The sequence below is a fragment of the Carettochelys insculpta genome, chromosome 11 (genome assembly GCF_033958435.1).
Source record: "Carettochelys insculpta isolate YL-2023 chromosome 11, ASM3395843v1, whole genome shotgun sequence".
Lineage (NCBI taxonomy): Eukaryota > Metazoa > Chordata > Testudines > Carettochelyidae > Carettochelys > Carettochelys insculpta.
In genome coordinates this window covers 46601351-46628535 of record NC_134147.1, presented here as the reverse complement: position 1 = coordinate 46628535, position 27185 = coordinate 46601351, and the positions used below count along the sequence as shown (strand labels likewise).

The window sequence follows — 27185 nt, the reverse complement described above, 5'->3', positions numbered from 1 at the left end:
TGAACAATAGATCACTGACCTACTTATAACAGCCATTAACATTATTTAAATAGTGCTATCATGCCCTTCCTCAGTCTTGTTTGCTCACAATGAATCAGTCCCTTACTTTTAAACCGTTCCTCCTAGGTCAGATTTTCTAAAGCTTTTGTCACTTTTCTCTGGATTCTCTCCAATTAATCCATATTTTGACTGAAATGTGGTGACCAGAATTAGACATAAAACTCCAACTGAGGCCTCACCAGTTTTGAGTGGGTTAACTATATCTCATCTTACATACAACTCTTCTGTCAGTCCGAATAGTGACCTTTTTTGCAGCTGCAACACATGGTTGACTCATATTCAATTTGTGATCCATTTTAATCTTTAGTTTCTTTTATGCAGCACTATTACCTAACCAGTTATTTCTGATTTTGTAGTGGTATATTTGATTTTTCCTTCCTAAGTGCAGTACTTTGCACATCTTTACTGAAGGTCATCTTGCTGAATTCAGTGTCAATTATCCAGTTTGTTAAGTCACTTTAATCTGGTCCTTCTAGCTGCTTGCACCCCTCCTCATATGATGTTTTCTACAAATTTTATAAGCATTGTCTCCATTACATTATCCATGTCATTAATGAAAATACTGAACAGTACAGGACCCAAGGCAAATCCATGTACGATCCCACTAGATACGTCCTTCCACTTTGATTGGAAGCAACTGATAACTACTAAGAGTACAAGAAGTCCTAAGAGTACAGTTTTTCAACCAGTTGTGCCTACAGCCTATATCCTACGGCAAATTTCATCAGGCCCTGCACCACTGAATATATCTAATTTACCTAAAGATTGTAACCTGTTCTTTCCCTATCCTGGCTAGTTCCTCCCCCTTTGTTTCTTAATATTGATTGTGTTACTCATCTGGTCACAAGTGACCTTTTTAGTGAAGCTGAAGCAAAATAGGAATTAAACTCCAGACTTCTTGATGCCATCCATGGTTAGCTCTCCATTCTTGCTAAATAATGGGCCTACACTTTCTTGTGACTTTCTCTTCCTCCTAATGTATTTATAGAACCTCATGGTACTGCCTATCTTCCCAAGCTACTTGTAAAGCTTTGCCTTTCTGATTTTGATCCTGAATGCTTGTGCTACTCTTTGGTATTCATCCTTAGTAATACGCCAATGTTTCTACATTTTGTAGAATTCCTTTTGGACGTTCAGGTCACTAAAGTACTTCTGAAGGGTCCATTTTGGCATTTTACTATTCTTCCTGGACCACGCATGTGCAGGAGCGCCCCGGGCTCTTCGTGCGCTTTTGAATAGCAAACAGTAGTTAACAGTACTTAGCAGCTGTAAATGATCATTAACAGTCAATAAGAACCATTCTTAAGCAACTTGCAGATAAGTTTTAACTTATGAAGAATTCCACCTTTCCCCCTTCTTTATCCCCCTTTTTTTTTAATTTTTTATTTTTTTAAAATTATATACCATAAAGAAACTCTCAAAATGCTGGAAAAAGGTAAGAAACTACAGACGATTTTTAACTTTTGTTTCAGGTGTGCGTGGAGCACAAGCGAAGTCCGTCTGCAGCCTTTGGCAGATGAGAGGAATTGGCTTAGACCGGATTGCACACACAACCAAAAACACACAAAGAGCCCGGCATGCTCCTGCACATGCGTGGTTCAGCTAACTATGACTTGAAAATCTCTGAACTGCAGTGCCAGGGCAGGCCCAACACCTGACATGGAGCACTCACAGGGACCACTCAAAGAAGAACTTTTATTGGATTCTCTAATGTGCTGGATAAGTTTCAGGTAGTAATGCTGTGAGAATACGTACCCCTTTATGTTTACCCCTTTTACAAGACTGATAGTTGTTTTGTACATTTCATATAATGTATACTTTGAGAGGGTATTATTTGAAAACTCATTTTGCAGATTATTTTTGTCTTCACAGGTGCGGCAACACTGTGTTGCAAAATTCTACTGTATAACAGACATATTCCAAGTTTGCAAAAATAGACATAAATCAGTTCCTCACAAATAAAATTAACAAACTAATGCCCAGGGCCATCCCGAAGGGCGTGCAGGGCCTGTGGCAACACTCCCACCCCACCATGCCACAGGTACAGGACCCTGGGCAACTCCCACCACACAGCAGACCCCACACCACAGGCCCCATCCCTTCCCCCATACACCCTCCCCTACCAGCCTGGTGGGGGATTGATTACATGAGACAGATGGCACCAGCAGGGTGTCATCTCCTCTCAGCCTGGAGATTGTTTTCAAAGAAATGAGAACTATAAGGAGGGAGCAGATACTCTCAAATACTATTCTCTTTCTTTCTACTCATGACATCAACACCACCTGAAGATCAAGGAACTTAACAGGTGGATGGGTCCTGCCTGAAAGGAATCCAGCCACCAAGACTGCTGAAGCATGTGGTGAGAGAGACATTAGCTTTGAATTAAATTTGTTCAGTTAGCTAGCTCGTTTGTTATACCTTTTTATTTTCTTGTAAAAAATATGGATTTTTCAGCCCTCAACCAGCACCACAACACAGAGATCTTTCATAGCACTCCTGAGAGGGGCTGTGGTCGTGCCACCCTGGCATGTGCCATTCGCAACACTAGAGTAACACATGCAACCCCGCTATCCTCAGTTGCTTTGTTGACGCCCTAACTATAGCTACTGCACTAGATCAGGGGAGGCAAGCAGGATGTGGAGCTCCCACAGGGACGCACACCTCAAAGAACCATAGTTACAACACAAGGTGAGTAACTTCTTTTTCTTCAAGTACTGTCCCCATGGGTGCTCCACAGTAGGTGAATGGAGAGTAATACCCCTCTAATTGGATGGTGAGCTTTTATTCGACGCATCTACTGTGGACAGTTCTGCCTGACCTACTGCCATGTCCCTGTGTGGGATTGCAGTGCATAGTGAGTCATTAATGTGTGGTTAGAGGACCATATAGCTGCTCGACCAATGTCCTGCAAAGGCACTCCCTTTAAAAAAGCTATAGATGTTGCTATAGATCTTGTAGAGTGTGCTTTTGGAAATGCTAGTAATGGTCTGTTTTGAGTGGAATAACAATGCACGATACATGTAGATATAAGTCTTGAGATGCCTTGGGCTGATAGAGGCAGTCACTTTGATCTCTCTGCTATGGATAGAAATAACTTCTGTGATTCCCTGAATGACTGAGTTCTACCTATGTAAAAGGATAGAATCCTCCTGACGTTCACAGTGTGTAGTTTGGCTTCCATGTGGCAAGCATGCGGTTTACAATAGAAAGTAGGTAATATTATAGGCTCATTAATATGGAATTGTGAGCACACTTTTGGTACAAATGTGGGATGTGGGCATAGTACCACCTTGTTTTTGTGGAAGGCTGTATAAGGTGGAGAATCAGTCAGAGCTGTTAGCTCGCTAACTCTTCGAGCTGATATTATTGCTACTAGAAATAGTGTTTTCGTTGTTAGCATGGCCAAAGAGCACATGGCCACTGGTTCAAAGGGGCTCTGGGTCAGCTAGGAAGGCTCGGTGGGCAGGTGGTTCAAAGGGGGTCCCATGAGTGTGTGAAGGACCAGTTCTAAGTCCCAGGCCAGAGGTGTAGGTCTGCGAGGAGGCATCTTTTTACAGAATCTTTTTACAATCGGATGAGTGAGAACTGAGAAGCCTTCTATAGGAGGGTGAAAGGTTGAGATTGCTGAAAGGTGAATACAAAGTGAGGACAGTGACAGGGAATTCTCTTTTAGGTAGAGTATACAGTCCAGGACCACATGCTGTGGGGCTTCTGTCAGCTGTCTACCTCTTTCAAAGCAATAGGCCGACAATCGCTCCCACTTTGAGAGATAAAGTTTTCAAGTTGATTATCATTTGCTCTGTAGGAACACATCCCTCACTTGCTGGGAGTAGTGTTGTGCATGTTCTGGGATCCACAGAGAAATCAGATGGAGGGTTAGCAGTCTGGGGTGGACTATGGCACCGTTGTTCTGTGAGAGCAGGTCTGGATGGGAGGGAAGCAGGTAAGGATGATGATGAGACAGGTGATAGAATAAGGGAAACCAGATCTGTCTGGGCCATGCTGGAGAAATGAGGATAATGGGTGCTCCATCTGTCTGAATTTTCCTGAGGCCCTTGGCCATCAGGGGAATAGGTGGGAATGCATATGGGAAGTGAGTACTCCAGGAGAGGAAAAAAGCATCACCTAGAGACTTGTGCCCATTGCCTACTCTGGAGCAGTAATGAGTGCACTTGGTGTTCTCTTGCATTACCAATAGGTCTATTGCACGTTGTCTCCACATCTGAAAGAGCTGCTTGGTCAACTCATGGTGGAGCTCCCAGTTGTGCTCCAGAGAGAAGTGGTGACTTAAAGCATCTGCCAGGGTGTTGTTCATACCCAGCAGATCCCCCTCATACAGTGAAGAGATTGTAGTGGATAGCATGGTCATTTTGAAATGCCATTTGAGAATGTACTTGTTCAATCACTATAAGTCTAGCATGGGTCTCCAGTCCCCCATCTTCTTCTGTGTCAGAAAGTAGTTTGAATAGAACCCCCTGCCCTGATGTTGTTTTGGAACCTATTATATGGCCCCAATTTGCAAGAGATGTAGCACTTCGAGCCATACCAAATTCTCATGGGAGGAGTCCCTAGATGGGGATGTTGGGAGACTAGAAAGAAGAGGGATAGTGTACCCCTGGGCAATAATGTCTAGGACCCATTTGTCTGTGGTTATTGATGTCCACTGATGGTAAAAGTGATACAGGTGATGATGGAATATTTATTCATTCTGCACTGGTGAGTGTGGGAGGTTCAATGAGCTCTCGACCATAGCTTCAAACCTGCTGCTTTGAGGCTGGTGGAAGGGCAGAGTGGTTGTTTAGAGCTTTACATTTCTAGTTTCTTGTTTTGTTGGTATTGAAATCTTATTGCCTGTAAGAGTGTCTGGTAAATGGCTGGTATTGTACAGTTGGTATGGGGTGTATCTTTGCTTCCTGAATGGGGAAGAATACATTCCCAAGGTATGTAAGGTGGTTCTTGTATCTTTGCTGGAATGAAGGGTTTCATTCGTGTTTGTTGCAAATAATTTCTGTTCGTCGAATGGCAGATCTTCAACTTTGGCTTGGAGCTCTTTCTACATGCCTGTTGCCATGATGATCTTCACATGGTGATTGCTGTAGCTATGGTTTAGCTGCCGTGTAAGCAGAATCCAATGCCATCTGCAATGATGTCTTCGTTGCAGTGTTGCCTTCTTGGATTGTAGCTTTCAGAGTGGATCATTTGTCTTCACGTAGATAAGGTATCAACTCAGAGGGCTTGGAGTTGTTGTTGAAATCATGAATGTCTAGTAAGGCTGAGTAATTGGTTATACGTAGTTGCAGGGTAGCAGAAGAGTATGTCCTCCTGTCAAATAACTCCAATCTCTTGTGTTCTTTACCAGCAATGGTATTCTTGTATAGTAAGGACCTTGCTCTATGATTGGCAGCGTCTACTATTAAGGAGTTACGCTGCAGATTCTGAAATAAAAAGTCCTTGGTCTTAGCTGGGACAAAGTACTTTCTTACAGCTCACTTGTTGATTGGGGAAGCTGTGGCTGGATTTTTCCAGACATTGTCTGCTCCCTCTGGTATAGCTTCATCCAAGGGAACAACTACTCTTGCTGCAGTAGGAGGGTGTAGATTCTTTAAGTTTATGCTGTTTCTCTGGTCATTCAGTCAGCATGATTTCTTGGCTGACTGCCACTCTTCTGAATAGATTTTGAAATTGTTTAAGATCGTCTGGAGAAGTTTGATGGATGGGTGAAAGGGCATCAGTATGTGAGATAGCAGATTCAGCCAGTAGCGAGGCTGGGCGGGAAGTAGCAACTCCATATCATCCAGTAGTTGTGAATTATATAATTCCTTCTCACTCACTCTGGATACAAAGGCTGGCAAGGGAGAGGATGAATGATATTGTTGTCCAGTGGAACATGGCTGTGAGTAGCTCCTAGAACACCTAATATAACAGGGTGCTGCATGCATTTGCGACCCAGAACCATGTGATTCATATGGGTAGTGACGGTGACGACAGTTATGGTAGTAAAACAGTGCCTGAGAAATATTTGGGGATGAGTGTCTCAAAGAAAGGATGTTTCTGTAATGAAAATATCTGTTGAATCTAGCAGAATATGGAAATGGATGGCTTTCATGAAATTGACTAGCTCTTGCAGGTGACTGGTCTCTGTACAAATCATCTTGCCAGTAGTGAGGTGATCTGTAGCACTGCTAGTGATAGTCCACAATACCTCTGTGAAATGCAAAGCTGAGGGGTGTAGTGGATCTTTCCCTCTGATCAGATTACAGAGCTAGGGCTATCGTTGTCAGCAGGGAGAGCTTGTCTGTTTTAGCCCTACACTTTCTTGGTGCCACGAGTGAGTGCTGCTACTGTTGAGCACTCAGTAACAGTTTCCCTGGTGCCAAGGGGGAACATGGTAACATACGTTGATCAGCCACCAGTGCCAGTAGAATCTCTAGCAGTGCCTCCTGCACAGAGGACAGGGCAGCTCCCAATGAGTCTGCCAGTACTGGTCCCAGCTGCAGCGCTGCTTCAGGATCAGCCGGCACCATGGGGTTTGAAGTGCCGCTCTTTAATTTTCAGGAGGCTAACGTTTCAGGCTTAGGCTTGGACTGAATGCCTGAGGTACCTGGTTTGTCTCTGATTCTGATCCAGGCATGGGGGATTATTTTGAAAGGGACTGAGTCCCTAGCACCGATGGGAGAGAGCCCTTGATGGACGCTTCCCACCGGCAGCAGCTCCATTTGAGGCTGAATGCCTTGTCAAACAGGAGCATTTTAAGTCAAAGCTCCCTTTCCTTTCTTGCTCTGGCTGTTAACTTTTACAGTCAGAGCATCTTTGGGGATGTGTGATTCCCCATGGCAACGGACACATTCTGAGTGTCCATCAGAAGCCAGCATGGGATTCAGGCACTTGAGGCATTTTTTAAAGCCTCCCGGAAGACATCTTATCAACTGTATGTTGATCTTTTATTTCTTCTTTGTTTTAGTTGACAGGCTGATTTTTTTAGGTTGTTTTTTTTGTTTTATTTTTGTTTTTGTGACAAGCTCCATGTCAAGAAGCTCGAACTGAAACAACTGTTTTTTTAAAAAAACTACAGTGGAGTAAACGCATATAAAGAAATAACTATGTACAAAAAAAAACAAAGTAGAAGCTAACTAAACCTAATTCTGTCTACAGGTTCAGCAGTGAGAGGAAAGCCATTATAATGTGTGCAGCAAAGGGCAGTAAAGAAGCAACTGAGAAGAGCAGGGGTGCATTCTTTCAGTTATAATTCTTTGTCATAGTAAGCCCCTTACTTCTTGCTCTGTCTTGAGTGATTAAGGGGAACAATTTATTTCTCTCCACATTATCCTCAGACATATCCCTTGTCACTGAGGTGCCCTCAGCCCCCAGCTGTGCCACCTTGTGAGCACAGCCCAACTCAGGACTGCTATGGAAGATCTCCATGCTGTGGTGCTGGGTGAGCTCAACACCTACCATGGAGTACCCATGGTGACAGCACTTGAAGGAGATCTTCCCTCAGGGCTGGATGGCTGACGCTGGCCCTGAATATGAGCAGCCCACCGTGGCCCCCAACAGCCAGGTCCACCGCGATGGGCTCTGCAATCGGGAAAGTTTTGCCCACTGACCAGAGTGACCCTCAGCTGGGCACCCCTTGAAGGCCACTCCCACCCATCACCCTTTCCCCTCAACAACAGGGGCAAGGGGGGTGCTGCAACCAATAAATTTTCCTAAACAAGAGAAACTTTGGAAAAATAAAAAATGTGAATTTAACTATGTGCATTTATGAAGCACGGTAACTATATACATGGGGGTTTGGAATGGCAGGGCATCTCAACCCGGATGTGGTGGCCAGGGACAGGGGGGCATTATTCCAGTGAAGGGTGGAGGGCTGCAAGCCCTGGTGGCTGTGGAAACCCCTCCTGCTCTGGGTGCAGGGTCTCCATAGTGGCATGGCTGGGACTGGGAGTATGAGGAGGCAGGGGTAGCATGGGCTCTGCCTCTACGGGGTTGGGGGGCTGCCTCAGCAGGTCTCACGCTGGCCAGGATCCAGGCTGCAAGGCCCCAGAGGATGAAGGGGTAAGGTTGGGTGGCAGCTGGGCAGTGAGGGCCTCGGGGTCATGGGGGGTGGGGGCCGGGGCCGGGGGGCGGCTGCAGGGGCAGGTGGCTGGGCCGGGACCTCAACTAGGACTGTGCAGACAGTTTGCAGCATGTCTACCACCTCTGCCCACGTCCTGCTGCCAGACCACATCAGCCTCATCTACCACCAGCTGCTGCTCCACCAGGGTGCTCTGGTGGCAGAGGGCATCTGTGTAGGGGCAGCCTTGTCCTCCCATCCATGGCCATGGGACTGCCCAAATGCCAGTGGTGGGGGTTGTCTTGCGCTCTTGGCCTTCCCTCCTGGATTCTGCAGCCCAGCAGGCTGAACAGGGCTAGCCAGTCCTGGGGCTGCATTAGAGCTCTCCCAGCCCTCAGATAGCTCACCTGTAAGAAATGGAACGGAAGAGAGAGAAGCGGCAGCACATCAGTCCCCCATCCTGGCCCTGGTTTCCATGTCCCCCACCCTCTGTGAGCAGCTGCCCCCGACCCCAAGCCATGGAACAGGCATATCTCAGGGATGTCCCCATAGCGATGACATGCATTCGCTGCACAGTGGCCCATGCCACACGTGGCCTCCACGATGCCTTGTAGATGCTGCTGACAATGGCAGGGCAATGGGATAGCAGGCAAGGAGGGTCATCCAGGCTAACAGGAGTCCCCGTTCGAGTGGCAGGTGATATGGGCACAGCCTGGTGCTTCCTGGGCCCCCCTGTACACACATGCAGCTTGGTAGGTGTTGGGTTTCACCTGCAGCCCTGCCCACATGCCAGGGGCACGCTCCAGGTGGGACAGCTGGGGTTGGGCTGTCGCCTGTGTGCCTGGGCTGCCTCGGGCCATGGCAGAGGTGGGTGACCTTCCCCCTGCCCTGGGGTATGCAATGCACTGCACACTTACTGGAGGGTATCTTGAAGAGGTTGGGGGAAGCCTGGCTCAAGGTGGCGCAGCTGCGGGCTGAGGGCACCTGAATGACAAGGGATACGTCTGAGGATAATGTGGACAGAAATAAATTGTTCCCCTTAATCATTCAAGACACAACAAGAAGTAATGGGCTTACTATGACAAAGAATTATAACTAAAAGAATTACACTGATTTAATTGAAAGCTGTTAATAAAATATTAGTCACATTTGTACAACTAATATGATATAATGCAAATAAAACAGTTTGTGTGTCTCAATGTACAAAAGAAATGCTTCAAACAAAAAACCTACGGGCTCAGATCCTTTCCTCTTAAAGTGCATGGAATTTTTGCTATGAATTTAAGATGGATCCTGGAAACATCATATCATATCATATATGCTTCATCTCAGAACACTTGAACAGCGCTGCTGAAGTCATTAGAACTATATATGCTTAAAATCAATATGTACGTACATAATAATAGGACAAGGCCCTTCTCTGAGTCTATATTATTGTGAAGCAAATAAGACCACTATAATGACAGTTGCATTTCCTTTTCAGTACAATACAACCCCTTAATTTGAGACTTTTATATTCAGCCACAGTGATACTATGCAAGTCTAGAATCATATTTTCCAAATAAAGATTTGAATTATTCATTTGTTTTTACTACTGATGTTTTTGCAATCAAAAACTGCAAAAATATATTTTAAGAAGTTATTTATGTGTTAACAATTTGTAGCCTCAAATTTCAAATGTAAAAACAAGGGCTTTTGTAGGAAGTTGCTTTAGGAACTTTAAGGGAAAAAGATGCCCCTCACTCTAATCCACACCTTCTGTTTAAGCAAGCCATTGCCACAATAAGTGTAAGGACCAATGAGGTAGGCATCTATTGAAACTTCCGTATTTAATACAGGAAAGCAAAGAGTTAACCAGTTTATTGTTGTAATCAAAAGCATTTGGTTAAGTGAAAGTTCCATCAAAGCTTAATAACCAAATTCAAGTGAACAGAAAGGATTATATACTTTCTGTGGTTTCTACAATAGCTAATCTAATGACACTAAATGGAGTGGTTTTGTTGATTCCTTTGCCTCTAATTCATAAATTAGATAAAGGAATTTGACAGTTACAGTACTTGGGAATTTTATTCTACTAAGTGATTTTAAATACATGACTAGAATGACTACTGAATCATATTTCTTTCACTTTTAAGAGAAAAAACATTAAATAAAATAATTGTACACAACACAATGTGTGTCTAAGCAAATCACATTGTAAGAATCAGAAGTCAGAATGAAATGAATCATTGTCATGGCCAGAGAAGCAGTCAAGCCAGTGGGACATGAAATGAAAGTAGCACACAAGGCCATTCCCTGGCCTCATTCTATTCATGGAACTAGCCAGTGCTCTATGCATAAGTTATGGCATGACATGACAGAGAGAGTGCAAAATTTACTGCTGTACAATTTAAGTAGCACATTTCCAAATCTTCATAAAAGTTCACTCTTCATCTGCTAAGAATTTAGTCATCACTCAATGAAGAACATAAAATGCCAGCATCCCTGGCCTCTCCTGGACTATAAGACACATCAACTAAGCTGCCTAAAGACAAAGATATATCACAGAATCATAGAATACTAGGACTGGAAGGGACCTTGAGAGGCCATCGAGTCCAGCACCCTGCCTTCATGGCAGGACCAAGTACTGTCTAAACCATCCTTGACAGACATCTATCTAACCTGTTCTTAAATATCTCCAGCAATGGAGATTCCACAACTGCCCTTGGCAATTTATTCCACTGTTTGAGCACCCTGACAGTTAGGAACTTTTTCCTAATGTCCAACCTAAACCTCCCTTGCTGCTGTTTAAGTCCATTGTCTCTTGTTCTGTCCTCAGAGGCCAAAAGAACAAGTTTTCTCCCTCCTCCTTATGACACTCTTTTAGATACCAGAAAACCACTATCATGTCGCCCCTCAATCTTCTCTTTTCCAAACTAAACAAGCCCAGTTCTTTCAGCCCTTCTTCATAGGTCACATTCTCTAGCCCTTTAATCATTCTTGTCGCTCTTTTCTGGACCCTCTCTAACTTCTCCACATCTTTCTTGAACTGCGGTGCCATGAACTGGACACAATACTCTCGCTGAGGCTTAACCAGCGCAGAGTAGAGCGGGAGAATGACTTCTCGTGTCTTGTTCACAACACACCTGTTAATGCATCCCAAAATCATGTTTGCTTTTTTTTGCAACAGCATCACACTGTTGACTCATATTTAGCTTGTGGTCCACTATAACCGCTACATCTCTTTCTGCTGTACTCATTCCTAGACAGCCCTTTCCCATTCTGTATGTGTGAAACTGATTGTCCCCTCCCAAGTGGAGCACTTTGCATTTGTCCTTATTAAACGTCATCCTGTTTACCTCAGACCATTTCTCCAATTTATCCACATCCTTTTGAATTATGACCCTATCCTCCAGAGCAGTTGCAACCCCTCCCAGCTTGGTATCATCTGCAAACATAATAAGCATACTTTCTATGCAAATATCTAAACCATTGATGAAGATATTGAACAGGACCTGTCCTAAAACAGACCCCTGCGGAACCCCACTTGTTATACTTTTCCAGCAGGAATGAGAACCATTAAGAACTACTCTCTGAGTACGGTTATCCAGCCAGTTATGCACCCACCTTATAGTAGCCTCATCTAAATTGTATTTGCATAGTTTTTTATAAGAATATCACGCAAGACCGTACCAAATGCGTTACTAAAGTCTAGGTATACCACATCTACCGCTTCTCCCCTATCCACAAGGCTCGTTATCCTATCAAAGAAAGCTACCAGATTGGTTGGACATAATTTATTCTTTACAAACCCATGCTGGCTGTTTCCTATTACCTTACCACCTTCCAAGTGCTTGCAGATGATTTCTTTAATTACCTGCTCCATTATCTTTCCTGGCACTGAAGTTAAACTGACTGGCCTGTAGTTTCCTGGGTTATTCTTGTTCCTCTTTTTATAGATGAGCACTATATTTGCCCTTTTCCAGTTTTCTGGGCTCTCTTCTGTCTCCCATGATTTTCCAAAGATGATAGATAGAGGCTCAGATACCTCCTCTATCAGCTCCTTCAGTATTCTAGGATAAATTTCATCAGGCCCTGGTGACTTGCAGACATCTAATTTTTCTAAGTGATTTTTAACTTGTTCTTTTTTATTTCAACTTCCAATCCTACCCCTTTCCCACTAGTACTCACTACGTTAGGCATTCCTTCATCAGACTTCTCAGTGAAGACCGAAACAAAGAAGTCATTAAGCATCTCTGCCATTTCCAAGTTCCCCGTTACTGTTTCTCCCTCCTCACTGAGCAATGGCCCTATCCTGTCCCTGGTCTTCCTCTTGTTTCTAATGTATTTGTAAAAAGCCTTCTTGTTTCCCTTTATGCTTGTAGCTAGTTTGAGCTCATTTTGTGCCTTAGCCTTTCTAATCTTGCTCCTGCATTCTTGTGTTGTTTGCCTATATTCATCCTTTGTAATTTGTCCTTGTTTCCATTTTTTATATGATTCTTTTTTTATTTTGAGATCATGCAAGATCTCCTGGTTAAGCCAAGGTGGTCTTTTGCCATATTTTCTATCTTTCCTAGGCAGCAAGATAGCTTGCTTTTGGGCCCTTAATAATGTCCCTTTAAAAAGCTGCCAACTCTCCTCAGCTGTTTTTCCCCTCAGTTTTGATTCCCATGGGACCTTACCTACCAGCTCTCTGAGTTTACCAAAATCTGCCCTCCTGAAATCTATTATTTCTATTTTGCTGTTTCCCCTTCTATCTCTCCTTAGAATTGTGAACTCTTTGATTTCATGATCACTTTCACCCAAGCTGCCTTCCACTTTCAAGTTCTCTACCAATTTCTCCCTATTTGTTAAAATCTAATCTAGAACAGCTTTTTCAACATTTTGGAATAAAAAATTGTCTCCAACTCAATCGAAGAACTTACTGGATAGTCTCTGACCCACTGTATTAGTTTTCCAATGCATATTCGGATAGTTGAAGTCCCCCATCATCACCAAATCCGGGGCCCTGCATGACTTTGTTAGTTGTTTAAAAAAAGCCTCATCCACCTCTTCCACTTGGGTAGACATCCAGTAGTAGACTCCTAGCAGGACATCACCCTTGTTTTTTACCCCTCTTAGTCTAACCCAGAGACTCTCAACACGTCCATCTCCTACATCCATCTCCACCTCAGTCCAAGTGTGTACATTTTTAATATATAAGGCAACACCTCCCCCTCTTCTTCCCTGTCTATCCTTCCTAAGCAGGCTGTACCCTTCAATACCAACATACCAATCACATGCATTATCCCACCAAGTTTCTGTGATGCCAACGATGTCATAGTTGTATTTATTTATTTGCACTTCCAGTTCTTCCTGCTTATTACCCATACCTCTTGCATTTGTGTATCGGCATCTAAGATATTGATTTGATCTTGCCTTCCTTTTTTGCCTTGACCCTCTTTTTACTCTCACATTGCTGCCCACGCTCCCTCCCATTTCTGACCCATCTCCCAGGTTTCCATGTTCTCCACTTACCTGTGGGCTTTGCTCCCCTGCCCCCATCAAACCTAGTTTAAAGCCTTCCTCACTTGGTTAGCCAGTCTGTGTCCAAATACGGACTTTCCCCTCCTCGAAAGGTGAATGCCATCTCTGCCTAGCAGTCCTTCCTGGAATAGCACCCTGTGGTCGAAGAAGCCAAAGCCTTCCTGACGACATCATCTTCGAAGCCAGGCATTCACCTCTAGGATGCACCTGTCTCTGCCTGGGCCCCTACCTCTGACAGGCAGGATTGAGGAAAATACCACCTGCGCCCCAAACTCCCTCACCCGTGCCCGCAGAGCCCAGAAGTCACTCTTGACCTGCTCAGTGTCACACCTCACAGTATCATTAGTGCCCACTTAGATGAGAAGCATGGGATAGTAGTCAGAGGGCTCGATAATCCTCAACAACGCCTCCATAATGTCTCAGATACAGGCCCCCGGCAGGCAGCACACCTCCCGAGATGAAATGTCAGGGTGACAGATGGGTGCCTCCGTCTCCCTCAGAAGAGAGTCCCTGACCACCACTACTCTACATATATGCCATACGTCATTTAGTTACTATAAAGACGAAGCCCTTCTCTCCAAATGAGCATTTTGTGTAATCCATGGGCTTTTCTCTAGCATTTGCAGTGCTTTCACTAAACTGAGTTTATCAGAATCACAGATTACTGGAACACTAGAATTGTAAAGGACCTTGAGAAGTCATCGAGTCAGTCCCCCTGAAGAAGAGGATTGAGCACCACCTAGATTATCCCTCAAAGGTGTTTAGTTAACCTGCTCTTGAATATTTCCAATTACAGTACACTCTGTCTTAACTGACATTCTATCATCCAGAACTCTCAAATAACCAGCATTTTAACCATAAGTAAATTTCAGGTATGTTTTCCATAAATACAGAACAGTGAAAGTAAATACAGTAATCCCTCAAATCACACAAGGGTTCCGTTCCCACACACCTTCAGGTAACCTGAATTTTGCCTAAGTCTGGGACAACACGTTCTACAGCCAGGGACGCAGCAGGAGCACCTGGAGCTCCTTTTGAAAGGTAAGTCCTGGACTGGGGGGGGCAGTTGGGGAGGGTTACACTTGGTGATGGGCTGGTGCCATGGGACGGGGACAAGGGGGTTAAGACTGGTGTGGGGTAGGGCTGTGAGGGGGTGGGAGATAAGCCAGAGATGCATGCCAGGGGGAGGTGGGGGCACTTGAGCTAGATCCATGCACAGGGTGGTGAGAAGGAGCCATGATCGGGTGCTGAGCCAGTGGGGCGGGGTTGAACTGGGGCCAAGGGAGTTTGAACTGGAGCAGCGCACAAGGGGCAGTGAGCTGGAGCCAGAGCTGGGCATAGAAGTGGGGGCGGAGCCACAGCCCTGCACAGGAGGTGACCGGGACTGGGGGAGCTTGAATTGGGGCCACGTGGCAGTGGGGGGGCGGTTGAGCCAGGACCAGGGGCGCGGGATTCTGAGCGACACTTAACTCACGTTCATGAGAGTTAAGCTCAACTCGAAATCGCTCAGGGTTTACTATACAAAGAAATACAGCAAATACACTAAAATTTTACAGTATACAATACTACTGTTGTTGGTAAGTAAAGTACTCTGCATACATTGTTTGTTTGTTTCTTAATATCTAATCTTGTTTTCCTTCAGTGTTATGTGTTGCTAGGTATACCTCTTTATTATCCAGAATATATGAATATCCGGCAACTTCTTAGTACTGGGGCTGCTGGATATGAAAGAGGTTACTGTATGTAGGTTCTACAACTTCCCTAGGCAATTTATTCCAGAGCTTAACCATGCTAACAGTTAGGAATTCTTTGCTAATATCAACCAAAACCTCCCTTGATGCAATTTAAGCCCATTGCTTCTTGCCCTGTCTTCAGAAGCGAAGGAGAGTAATTTTTCTCCCTTTTCCTTGAAAACCATTTTATGTCCCATTTCAGTCTCCTTTCTTCCAAACTGAATAAACCCATTCTTTCAGTCATCCCCCCGTAAGTCATGTTTTTTTTTGTTTTTTGTTTTTTTTTTTACCTTTAGCCATTTTTGTTGCTCTTCACTTGACCTTATTCAGTTTTTCCACATCTTACCTGAAATGTGATACCCAGAACTGGAAACAATACTCCATTTGTGGCATAATCAGCACTGAGTAAAAAAATTATTTCTTGTCTTGCTTACAACACTCCTGTTAATGCATCCCAGAATGATATTGGAGCCTCTGCCCGATTTCTTTTTTTTGGTAACAGCATCATACTGTTTACTAATCTTTAGCTTGTGGTCCCCTATGATCCCTAGATCCCTTTCTGCAGATTTGGGTTATACTTGCTAGAAATGGGAGGACTTTTCTATCAACTTTTGGAGATGCATTTGCCCTAACAATGATAGTTGATTTTTTTAGTTATGGTGATAGCCAAGGAAGGAAAAAAAACTTTTCCAATTTCATTCACCTAATAAAAATCTGAAAGCTGTTCCATATGACAGCTGAGCAAAGTAAGCTAAATCAACTTGTTCTGCTTGTCAGCATCCAAAAACATACAGCAATGAGATACTTCTGTGATGACACTACTATAGCTGAACAGGGTCAAACATGCAGTCACTTTAAAACAGAATATCAACCATTCTTTCAACTTCAGAAATTTGATTCAGTGGAAATCCAAAAGCCATTAGATACTATTTGGATTGCGACAATATTAGAAGAATTTACTTCTAAGCCCACACATACCATTAAAGATTTGCAGGAGTCTTCAGGTGATTGTCAGAAAAATATAGATTTCCGCCACAGGTATCAAGTTCTTTACGACTAGAACACTTGAATGTGTTCTAGCATCAAATATATTCTTTACTTTTTGAAGTAACACTCTCATTTGGGATGAGGGGGATTAAGTTAAAATAAATAAAGCAACAAAATTCAAACTCATTATAAAAGAAATCATTCCTCTACAGCACATTTTTTCATATGAAAGTAATTCCCTGTTACTCACTTACTTTTTGTTATATTACAATGGAATATAGGCATGACTGGATTTATTACTACACAAAAACATAAGGAAGACTGTATTATAAAATATACAAAAACAGGAGTGATAAAATTTACTTGAAAAAAAAATCAGCTTTATTCCAACTGCACTGGTTAATCTCAGAGGCTTTCTTTCCATTACGACTGAGCGTACATTTCTACCCACATAATAATACTAATGTGCATTTGTTTATAATACAAGTAATTAAGGGCAAGACATTGATAACCGTGACTTTTAAGCTTCCTACTTAATCTATTATGTATTTGTGTGTGTGTGTTTTTGGTGGTACATTTGCTCAAGAACTTTTCTTAAACCATAAGAGCTACAACTACAAAAATTGGTGTACAGCTTCCTCTTACCCTAACGTAAACTAAGGTCAGGGTTTGGTTGTGCCTGGAAAGTGAGTAATGACTGAAATCCCAGGATTTCCCAGAACATGGTAAGGACAGGCACTGACAGGACATATATTAGACTCACCATGAAAGCAGTTAGAGCAGGAAGCAGCAATACAACAGAGTGACCACTGGGGGCAGCCACAACAGCAAAACAGTGGCCACAAGGAGACAGAGCTTTCCACCCTGCTGGGAGAGAGAAGTGCCCCTCTAACCCAACCTCCACCCATTCAGGGGGAGCTCTGCTGCCTCCTTGCAACTCCCCCATCCAGTAAGCCTCCAATTATTTGCATAAACTGTATAATTTTTCCTTTTATTTTCCAAACAGGAAAAAACATTATTTCATTTAACTACCCAAGTAACACCAGGTCACTTTGCTAGTAAGTTACAACTTTAACTTGATGTGTTTCATGCTTTCCGTTTCCCTTTTCCCCTAATTTCATTCCAGTTATTCTTCAATTCCTACAATCGGGCATAGCAGAATTCAATTTTTATTTTTTTATAACTGATTGCTGATATCAATACTTATTTTAAGCATTTTTTCTATTTTTATCAATTGGGTTTTCAACAGCAGCTGCAAAACAGGGATTTCTTTTTGGCACTGCCGCAGAAATATTGGCCTAACCACATATATAGGTGAGCAGCACTACACCACTGAACAATCAGTTGACATTTGGAATATTAGCTCTGCAGACATAAAGGACTAAAAGATTCCATTACCTTTCTTCAATTTTTTATTAAAGGAAAACATGGCTTCTGTGGGGGTTCAAAGCATTTGCCTAGAAAGTGGCCTATTCAATAAGGACAACATCTTGGCCAAGCAAAAGTCACACAGGGAACTTACTGGGAATAAGCATAAGTACTACTCCCTCAGCTAAAAGAGAGGGTTTTTAACATGCCCTGCAGCCACTATTCTACAACCTCTGAAAAATATTTTCTCTTGCATTACATCTTGTTTCTCTGCCTCAAAAACTGAGAATTCACTAACACTCCTTTTAGCAAAAATAGAAATTTGAAATGAAAGTGCCATTTCAACCATGACAAAGCACTGCCAAATCTTTCCTAAACTACTTGCAAGAACAATACCTTTTGATACTATCTACAGGGCTGCTGTCAGACTTGGTAGGCTTATGATACAAATGGTAACTAAACAGAATTCAACACCCCGAGGAGTTAAAAATCTATATTTTAGAAACTTTTTGTGTATGTCTGAGAGTGTTTGTTCGTTTAAGAACTCCTCCTAAATGGTAAGGAGGACCACCAAATTGGTATGCAGCTTCCTCTTATCATAACTTAAAACTGGGTCAGTGTGTGGTTGTGCCAGGATAATGGGATATGCCTGGAATCAGACTGTTTCTCCTTATATGGAAAGGGAGAGGTCTGACAGCAAGGACAGTTATGCTACAGAGGAGCAGCAAGCACAGCTAACAGTTATACTGCAGTGTGACCACAGGCAGGTGGGCAGACCAGCAAAAGAGTGGCTAGCCGCACAACCTCTGCCACTTCCCCAAGAAGCAGCCACTAGCCAGCAGGCACAAGACCTATTACAGTGGCCTGCTCCAGAGAGTACAGTCTCAGATGGCCTCAGGGAGCAGCAGATGGCTGGGCCTGGCCAGCAAGGCCCCCATTGCTGCAGCCACTCCACCCGCTCTCACCGTGAAGCAGCCACTGTCATGGCTGCAGCCACCACCTGGAACTAGACAGCACAGTCCCAGCCACCGACTTTCCCTATCCTCCCACCTCCCCTGACATGGGGAGCAGCTGCCAGTGGGGCAGCACAGCTCCAGCCAGCCTTGTGGCTGCCCTAAGCCCCCTACACACTTAAAAAAAACCCAGCCCTGATTCCTATAGCCCCCAACTGTTACCCTGATTCCTGAGCCCCCTACCCTGAGCTCCCCCACACCTCCTAATCCCCTGCTCTGACTCTTCCACCCCCAATCCCCTGCCCACAAGGACCCAAGCAATGCCAGATAAAACCTCTGGAAAGACTATTAAGTATTTTAAATAGTAAAAAGTACCCACTGAATTTAATATGCTCGAGGATAACACCTGTCCCTTGTTGTTCTGTTGGAAAACCAACATTTTATTTCTCTTGTTAAATTTAAAACAAAAAAGCTGTCAAGTAGCACTTTAAAGTCATGAAGACAGTCACATGGTAGTATTGAGCTAACTGCAAATTTATCTCATAGTGTAGATGTAGACATAGTTTTTAAGATGTGTGAAGAAATTTAGATCAATTTAGAAGAAATTTAGATCAATATACTTTGAATTCCAACATTGTTTCCAACCAGAAAACAAATTTTAAAAGATGTTACAATTTTTACTTTTGTTAACATCATTTTTGTGTTATGAAAACTTTATTAATCTCATATTTGAAACTAAGATTCTACTCAACTGCTACTTGACAAAATGCTACTTGACTGCTTTTTTGTTTTGATAGTATATAGACTAGCACAGCTTTGTCTCTGTTCTTGTTAAATTTGTGTGGAGTCACTCTCCACTGCAACCATCTAAAAAGGAATTGAGTTTTCACTTAAGCATGTATAACTGAATACTTCCAACTACTGAACTATGGCTGTGTCTATACTACCTCTCGACTTCGAAGGGAGCATGGTCAGTAGGGTGTCGGGAGATTACTAATGAAGTGCTGCGGTGCACATGGAGTACTTCATTGAGCTAATTCTCCCCTGTGGCAACTTCAAAGTGGCACACTTCGAAGTGTCGGCTTGCACGTAGCAGCGGCTAACCCACGGGTACTTCGAAGTTTGCCACTTCGAAGTTGCCGCGAGGAAGAATTAGCTTAATGAAGTGCTGCATGTGCACAGCAGCACTTCATTAGTAATCTCCCGACACCCTACTTACCATGCTCCCTTTGAAGTTGGGAGCTAGTGTAGACACAGCCTACACATAATACCTGACTCAAAATACTTAATTTAATACACCTGCTTTTTAAGAAGTGTTTTGTATAATCTACTTAAATTCTCATCTGTCCCAGATAATCACCAAAAATACGCAATTTTAGTAGCAGAATTAATACCTCAGTCTATAAACTTTTAAATATTAAAAATAATTTCTGATTCATTATTAGACTTGTGAATGTATATCCTATACTGTTTTATATATACTAGGTTTTGATATGCTGCATGCATTATAGTACTGTTTTGTTTACATTAGGTAATTATATTTATTTGTAGTTCAGTATAAAAAAATCCATCACAGAAAATATTCAACAGGCCTAAGTGAGTGACGAGAAAGAGACATGTTTTTGTGTAATTAAAATCTTGTCCATTACATAAATCTTAAAAATGTAATTGCTGGTTACTTAGATTTTCAAAATTTTCTCTGATCTCATACATTAATATTCATTAGTCTTCTGATCAGGATTTATATGAATAGAAAGTGTTTGAGAAGCCATTTGAACACTACACTACAAATATTTTTTCTGATTTTTCTGTCTTCAGTATTATTCATAATTGACTGCTTTGTGTGCATTCTTCAGCATTCTCTTTAAATTTCACAAAGTTATATTATACACACTGTAAACAAAGTGAACACTTGAACCTTAACAATCTCTACTCTATCATTCAATTTATAGCACTATCACGTTGTAGTCAGAAGGGAAGCAATATAAATACACAATGCACAAGGACTGAATGAGTAATGCTCATTCTAAAGGTCTCATCTACTTCCTCTGTGTTCAAAAACATGCTCTTATTTGTGGCAGATTGCCTTAAACAGTGAAGAACGTGATCTATACACAACTCTCCTATATTCAAAATTTACATGCTACTTTATAAAAGGAAACGGTGGTGCTCGAACAGGAAATACTACTACTAGAAACCAGGAAATACTACTACTAGAAATACTTTCTCATTTACAAATATTTGCATTTGCTATGTTTATACAATAAATGCAACACACTTTACTTAAAATGCCATTTTTAATAATCTAACATAATGCCAAAAATGAAGTCCTCAAAGGCTGCATGGAAACTTTTTAAAGACACTATGACCACATCTACACAGCCCCCTCCCTTCTGTAAGGAGCATGGTAATGAGCAAAGGGGAATAGTCAAATGAGACAGATTTAAGTATCTTGTGGGACTATGCAAATGAGGTCCAAGAAATTTAAATCTGCACCTCATTTGAATATTCCCCATTGCTCATTACCATGTCCATTCCAGAAGGGAGGGGGCTGTGTAGGCACAGCCTATGTGAGGTTCAACTTAAATGTCTATCCCATATTGGAAAAAAATATAGAAGACCAAAAAAGTGCCATGGTGACTAAACAACAAAGTAAAAGAAGCAGGTAGAGGTAAAAGGACATCTTTTAAAATTAAATTTAAATTGAACTGAAGAAGATAGAAAAAGAGCATGAATTCTGTTAAGTAAAGTGTAAAAATATAATTAGGAAGGACAAAAAAATTGAAGAACAGTACCCAAAGAACCAAAAAAATCATAGCAAAAAAAGGGGTTACATTTAATGAAGAAACAATCAATGGGGCCACTGGACAATCAAGATTCTAAAGGAGCACTAAGGACCATAAGGCCATTGTGGACAACTAGATCAATTCTTTGCATTGGTCTTCATAGCTGAGGTTGTGAGGGAAATTTCCAAACCTGAGCCAATCTTTCTCGGTGACAAATCTGAAGAACTATCCCAGAGTGTGTACCATTATAGCAGGTACTGAAAAAATTCAGAAAACTAAGCAGTAATAAGTCACCAAGACCAGATGTTATTCATCTTAGAATTCTGAAGAAATTCAAATGTGAAATTGCAGGACTACTAACTGTAATCTGTAACTTAGGCAAGGTCTACACTGCCGCAGAAGTGTAGGGGTTTTGTTTCATGAACGTGTGAAACGGCACTTTCCAGGTTGAAAATTGACCCCAGAACTCCTTTCAAGCAGCAAAAATTATGGAAGATCTATAGAACAAATGCTCCCATCGACCTTCTTCCCTTAACACAGCCACAGCAGTCGACCTCTGATAAGTTGATTTTAGCTACGCCAATTGCATAGCTAAATTGTGTATCAGTGGTCAACTGCTATGTCTAGTGTAGACAGCCTTACATTAGCTTCTGTACGAGATGACTGAAGGCTAGCTAATGTGATGCCTTTTTTTAAAAGGGCTCCAGATGCAATTCTTACAACTACAGGTCAGAAATCAAATGAAACTACAGATTGGCAGACACATAGATGAACATGCTTTGTTGGGCGAGACCCAACATGTTTTTTGTAAAAGGGAAACATGCCTTATCAATCTATTAGAATTCTCTGAGGGCTTTAACAAGCCCTGTGGACAAAAGTGAGCCAATATATGTAGAGTACTTAGCATTACAGAAAGCTTTAGACAAAATCACTCATAAAAGTCTCTTAGGCAAAGTAAGCTGTCATGAGATAAGAGGGACAGTCCTCTCATGGATTGGTAACTGGCAAAGAATGGGTAGGAATAAGTAGCAGATTTCAGAATTAAGAGGCATGTATACTGGGACCAGTGCTGTTCAACATCTTCATAGATGATCTGAAAAACAGTAAACTGAGATGGCAAAGTTTGCAGATGACACAAAATTGTCCAAGATAGTTAAGAAAAAAAGCAGACTGAGAAGAGTTGTAAAAAGATCTGAAAAAACTGAGTGACTGGACAACAAAATGGCACATAAAATTTAATGATGATGGATGCAAAATAGTGCACATTTGAAAACATAATCCAACTACATGTATACAATGAATTCTAAATTAGATGGTAGCACTCAGGCAAGGTCTTGGAGTCCTTGTGGATAGTTCTCTGAAAACATCCACTTAGTGTACAGCAGCAGCCAAAAAAGTAAGCAGAATGTTGGGAAGCATCAGGAAAGGGATAAATAATAAGACAAAAAATAATCATATTGCCACTGTATAAATCCATGGTATGCCCATATCCTGAATATAGATGTGGTCACCCCATCTCAAAAAAGGTATCTTGGCATTGGAAAAAGTTCAGAAAAGTGTAACAAATCAACAGAGATATGGAACAGCTTCTCTATGAGGAGAGATTAATAACACTTGGACTTTTACACTTGGAAAGGAGACTAAAGTTGGCTATGACAGAAGTTTATAAAAGCATGACTAGTATAGGGGAAAAGGAATGAGGAATTATTTACTCCTTCTCATAACACAATAACTAGGAGTGATGACATGAAACAGACAGCAGGTTTAAAACAAAGAAAAGGAAGCATTTCTTACAATTCACAGCCAAAACGTGAAACTTTTTGCCTGGGGATGTTATGAACCCAAATAAATGTACACAATGGAATCTCCATCATTGGAGATACTTAACTGCAGGTCAGATAAACATTTGTCTCAGATGGCCTAGATCAGGGGTCGGCAACCTGCAGCTCCAGAGCCACATGCAGCTCTTTAAGGAGGTAGTTGTGGCTCCAGGCACTGCCGCCGCCAACTCATCCTGTGGCTCCCTGCCCTGCCACTACTGAAATAATGGAACTAAATTTAATTGGTTTAACGGTCAGCTCCCTCCTGCCACACTGCTGGCCGTTGAGCCAATTAAATTTAGTCATCTTATTTCAGCAGTGGCAGGGGAGAGAGCCTCCTGCGCTGCAGATGGGAAAGTGCTAGGCCCACAGGAGAGCTAGAGGCAGACAAATCTCCCCCTGCTGGAGCCATGCAGCCCCATAAGAAGGGGATGGTGGCCACAGAAGAGCAGCAGCAGCACATAGAGCTGGAAGAGCTTGTCGGCTGAGGTGGGTAAATCCTGGGGATGTGGGGGGGCTGAGGTGGGTAAAGCCTGGAGATGGAGGACACATTTGTGGGCCCAGGGGGGGTACAGCCTGGGTTGATGCAAACATTGCTCCTTCCTGCCAAAGAGCCTAAGATACAGAGACCTGATGCTCAGTACCTTGGCAGAACCCCTAAAAGAGAAGGTGGCAGAGGGCTGGGCTTCACTGCAGGCTCTCAACAATCCATCCTTTCCACTATCTTTTATATATAGCTCAGGTGAGCAGGTTTAATGCTCCAACTAGGAAAACCTGCATTCTGTAGTTATGCACTTCCTACCACAGAATGAGTTGCAGTTCTATAGCTGAAACTGAATATTCTTTCCTATAAACAGAAGCCAGAATAATTACCTAATTTTGACATTATTGCAAAAAATGTTTAACTTCCTCATAAAAAGCAGATTAAAAATACTGCCTTTGCATAAATTCTTTGTGCATTCAGCTCCTACAGTCTCACATCCAGCTTCATTCAGATTTAATATCCATCAGAAAGCTCAAGGGAAAAGATGTAATGTCAAAATGGTTTTGATCTATGACAGAGAAAATTGGCTGATTAGTTTCAGCAACAGATACCATTTTCAAACTTAATGTAAACTTTATAAAATGAATAATGTTCACCAGAGAACCATTATTGTCATGTTGAGAGTCTCTCTGGCTGCATCTACACGAGCAGGATCTTTCAAAAGATTTTTCAAAAGAAGAGGGCTCTTTTAATAGAGCCCGCGGAGCGTCTATATACAAAAAGCATTCTTTCAAAAGTAAATTGAAAGAATGCAGTACTCTTTTTCGAAAGCTCTCTTCCACTCCCATTTGAGGAAGAGTGCCCCCTTTCAAAAGAAAACATGCGTGGACACTCTGCAGCGCCCTTCTTTCGAAAAAGCAGTCCTCCTGGCACCTGATTTTTCAATCTCTAGCCCATTCTTTCAAAGGAGTGGGGGCTGTGTGGACACACTTTCGAAAGAGCAGATCACTGTTTTGATCTGCCTTTTTGTGTGTGGACACACTCTTCTGAAATAAGTTCTTTCAGAAGAGATCTTCCGGAAAGGCTTCTTTAGAAAGATCTCTGCAGTGTAGATGTAGCCTCTTAGGCTGTGTCTACACTACAAAAATAACTTCAAAATTATTTACTTCTAAGCTGAGCATCTACACATACCCTACTTCGAGGTTAAACTTTGAAGTAGGGCATGACTCCATTCCCAGGAATGGAGTAAGGATTTGAAGTTGGGCTCCCTTACTTCGAAGTTAACCTGCAAAGCGTCTACACGTTTTCCCTTGCTTCAAGTTAATTTCAAAGTTAGCTCCTAGCGCAGAAGCACCCATAGTTTCTATTACTTGTTTTTAGCCCTGGAGAAAAAAAAAAACATACCAATGTGATCTGTACCAGTCTGTAATGCTAAAACAATGACTACATAGCAAAACAAGCCCTATATGACTGTCACTGTTTTCATGACAAAAAAATGCAGTTTTCCAGTGCAGTTTTCTTCCTCCTCTTCCCCAGATCTCCAGAAATCCGTATTGAATAGAGACCCAGTTTCTCACCGTGTTATTAGTTTTGTGACTGAAAACAGTAATTAACCATGATTCACTGACTCATACATGAATCCTTTTGTGATTTTATTATTATTCATCCTGAATGCTGATGAACATGACTGTTACAAATTCTAAAGAATTTTCTTTATCCCTTATTAAATTACACAGAAGCCAGTTAACTATTGTCCAGCTTCCAAATTAAGTAATACAGCTAGAAAAATATAAATCAACAATATGTAAGAAATAAGTCCCCAAAATAAGTGAATCAAACTTTTCTTCTTTTGTGTTTCCAATATAATTTAAAATAAATAAAAATGACAAAATGAAAGCAATTTTAGTATTCATGGGCTCTCACCATTAAGAAAAGTGCATCAGAGAAGTTTCACTAAGAAAAATAAACAAGATTATCAAGGGAAACTAATACAGGTTATCAAAATTTAAAACCTTATTTTTTTAAATTCCAAAAGACTACTCCTGCTCTTCTAGCTTTCTGAAGGTAAATGTGTATGTAGAGCAAATGAACAAAAATAATTTAGAAACAAATTCACTGAATGCATTCAACCTTTGGAATAGATAATTCCAATCAGCTTTGTCCACTGTTAACTTGTTATAGCCAACACCAACCCACTATTTAAACACCATAAAAGGAACTATGAAAAAAATTATGAAAAAATCCACAATACTGTACTTAAAAACATCTTGAAATATTTTAGCATCAATCTAAAGGTCTAAGAGGACTGGGTGCAAGAGCGAATTCTCCATCTCTCCCAGGCATGTGGTAAATGTTATGCAACTGGGCTTCAGAGAGGATGATGATAGATAAGCACACTTCTGCCATTTCAGTAACTTGGAGCAGGAACTGGCCTCGGAGGAAGCTGTTCTCTCTTCCTCACAGCAAGAAGGTTAATATTGCAGATGTTCAAATACACAGTTTTAAAGTGTAGTCAGCAGTCCACTCCACAGTGAAACCACATTGAGATTTTCTGTTGCAGTGCTAGACATTATAGATTGTATTTATCCGTTTGCAAGTTACAAAGCTAAGCAGAATTAACACAATGTCTTAATCCCACTTCCTACAAGTAGTTCTGAATGGTAAAAATGCTGATTTCAAATATCAAAAACTCAAAATCAAGAGACAGCAGTCTTAGCTGTAATCACCTGCCATAAGGGGAAAAGAAGTACCCTCAGGTTTGGGAGGACAGAGGAATATTCCAAAAAAATTAAGTATTTTTGGCAATAGGGTATCAGCATCCAACTTTTCAATCACTGCAATTAAATGCCTAAACAAAATCAGCTAACTAGATAAACATTTGTAGCTGCATAACATATAATCTTAGTGCTTGTTTTTCAAAGTGAAGTGCAAATGGCAATTCCCACACTATCGGCATTACTGATATTCCATGCCACATTGTAAAAATGAAAATAATGTAGAAAATGGCAAGATCTCCATCTGAGAAGCTCGAAGTGTGTGCTCCCTTCATTATCTAAGACCTTTCAGTTGTGTAATGAAGGTCTAATATACTTTGAAAAAGTATAATCAGGATGGGCAGACGGTAAAATACAATTAACTATCCAATGCCATTGTTAAAGCACTGAGAAGACTCAATGGGGTGACTGAGATTCTGGAATGAAAAACAGGAATGTGGCTGGAATAAAGATGCATGAGTATGAATGAATGTGCCGGTACTGGACTAATCTCCAGAGATTTTATGGCTTATTATTGGCTGAAAGTACTTTTTTTTGTCACATAATGCGCTCTAATCTGAGAACATTGGTTCAAATGATTTCTAGATTACATGGTTCTAAACCTATAATTTATTTGCCTCTACAATACATAGGAGATTAATTCTACAGAACCACTTATCCCT

The 27185-nt window shown here is 41.8% G+C and overlaps 1 protein-coding gene across 7 annotated transcripts in view; it reads right to left on the bottom strand.

Moving 5' to 3' along the window:
• The window catches only part of FHIT (fragile histidine triad diadenosine triphosphatase), a 1117930-nt gene that overhangs the window by 1073318 nt on the left and 17427 nt on the right, over positions 1–27185 (bottom strand). The window contains exon 1 of one of the 7 annotated variants that reach the window (XM_075005821.1): positions 9031–9097. The exons of the other annotated variants lie outside the window; for them this stretch is intronic. The gene's annotated coding sequence lies outside the window, so the exon portion shown is untranslated. Of the gene's footprint in view, positions 1–9030; positions 9098–27185 lie in introns of those variants that run through there. 7 annotated transcript variants of the gene reach the window in all.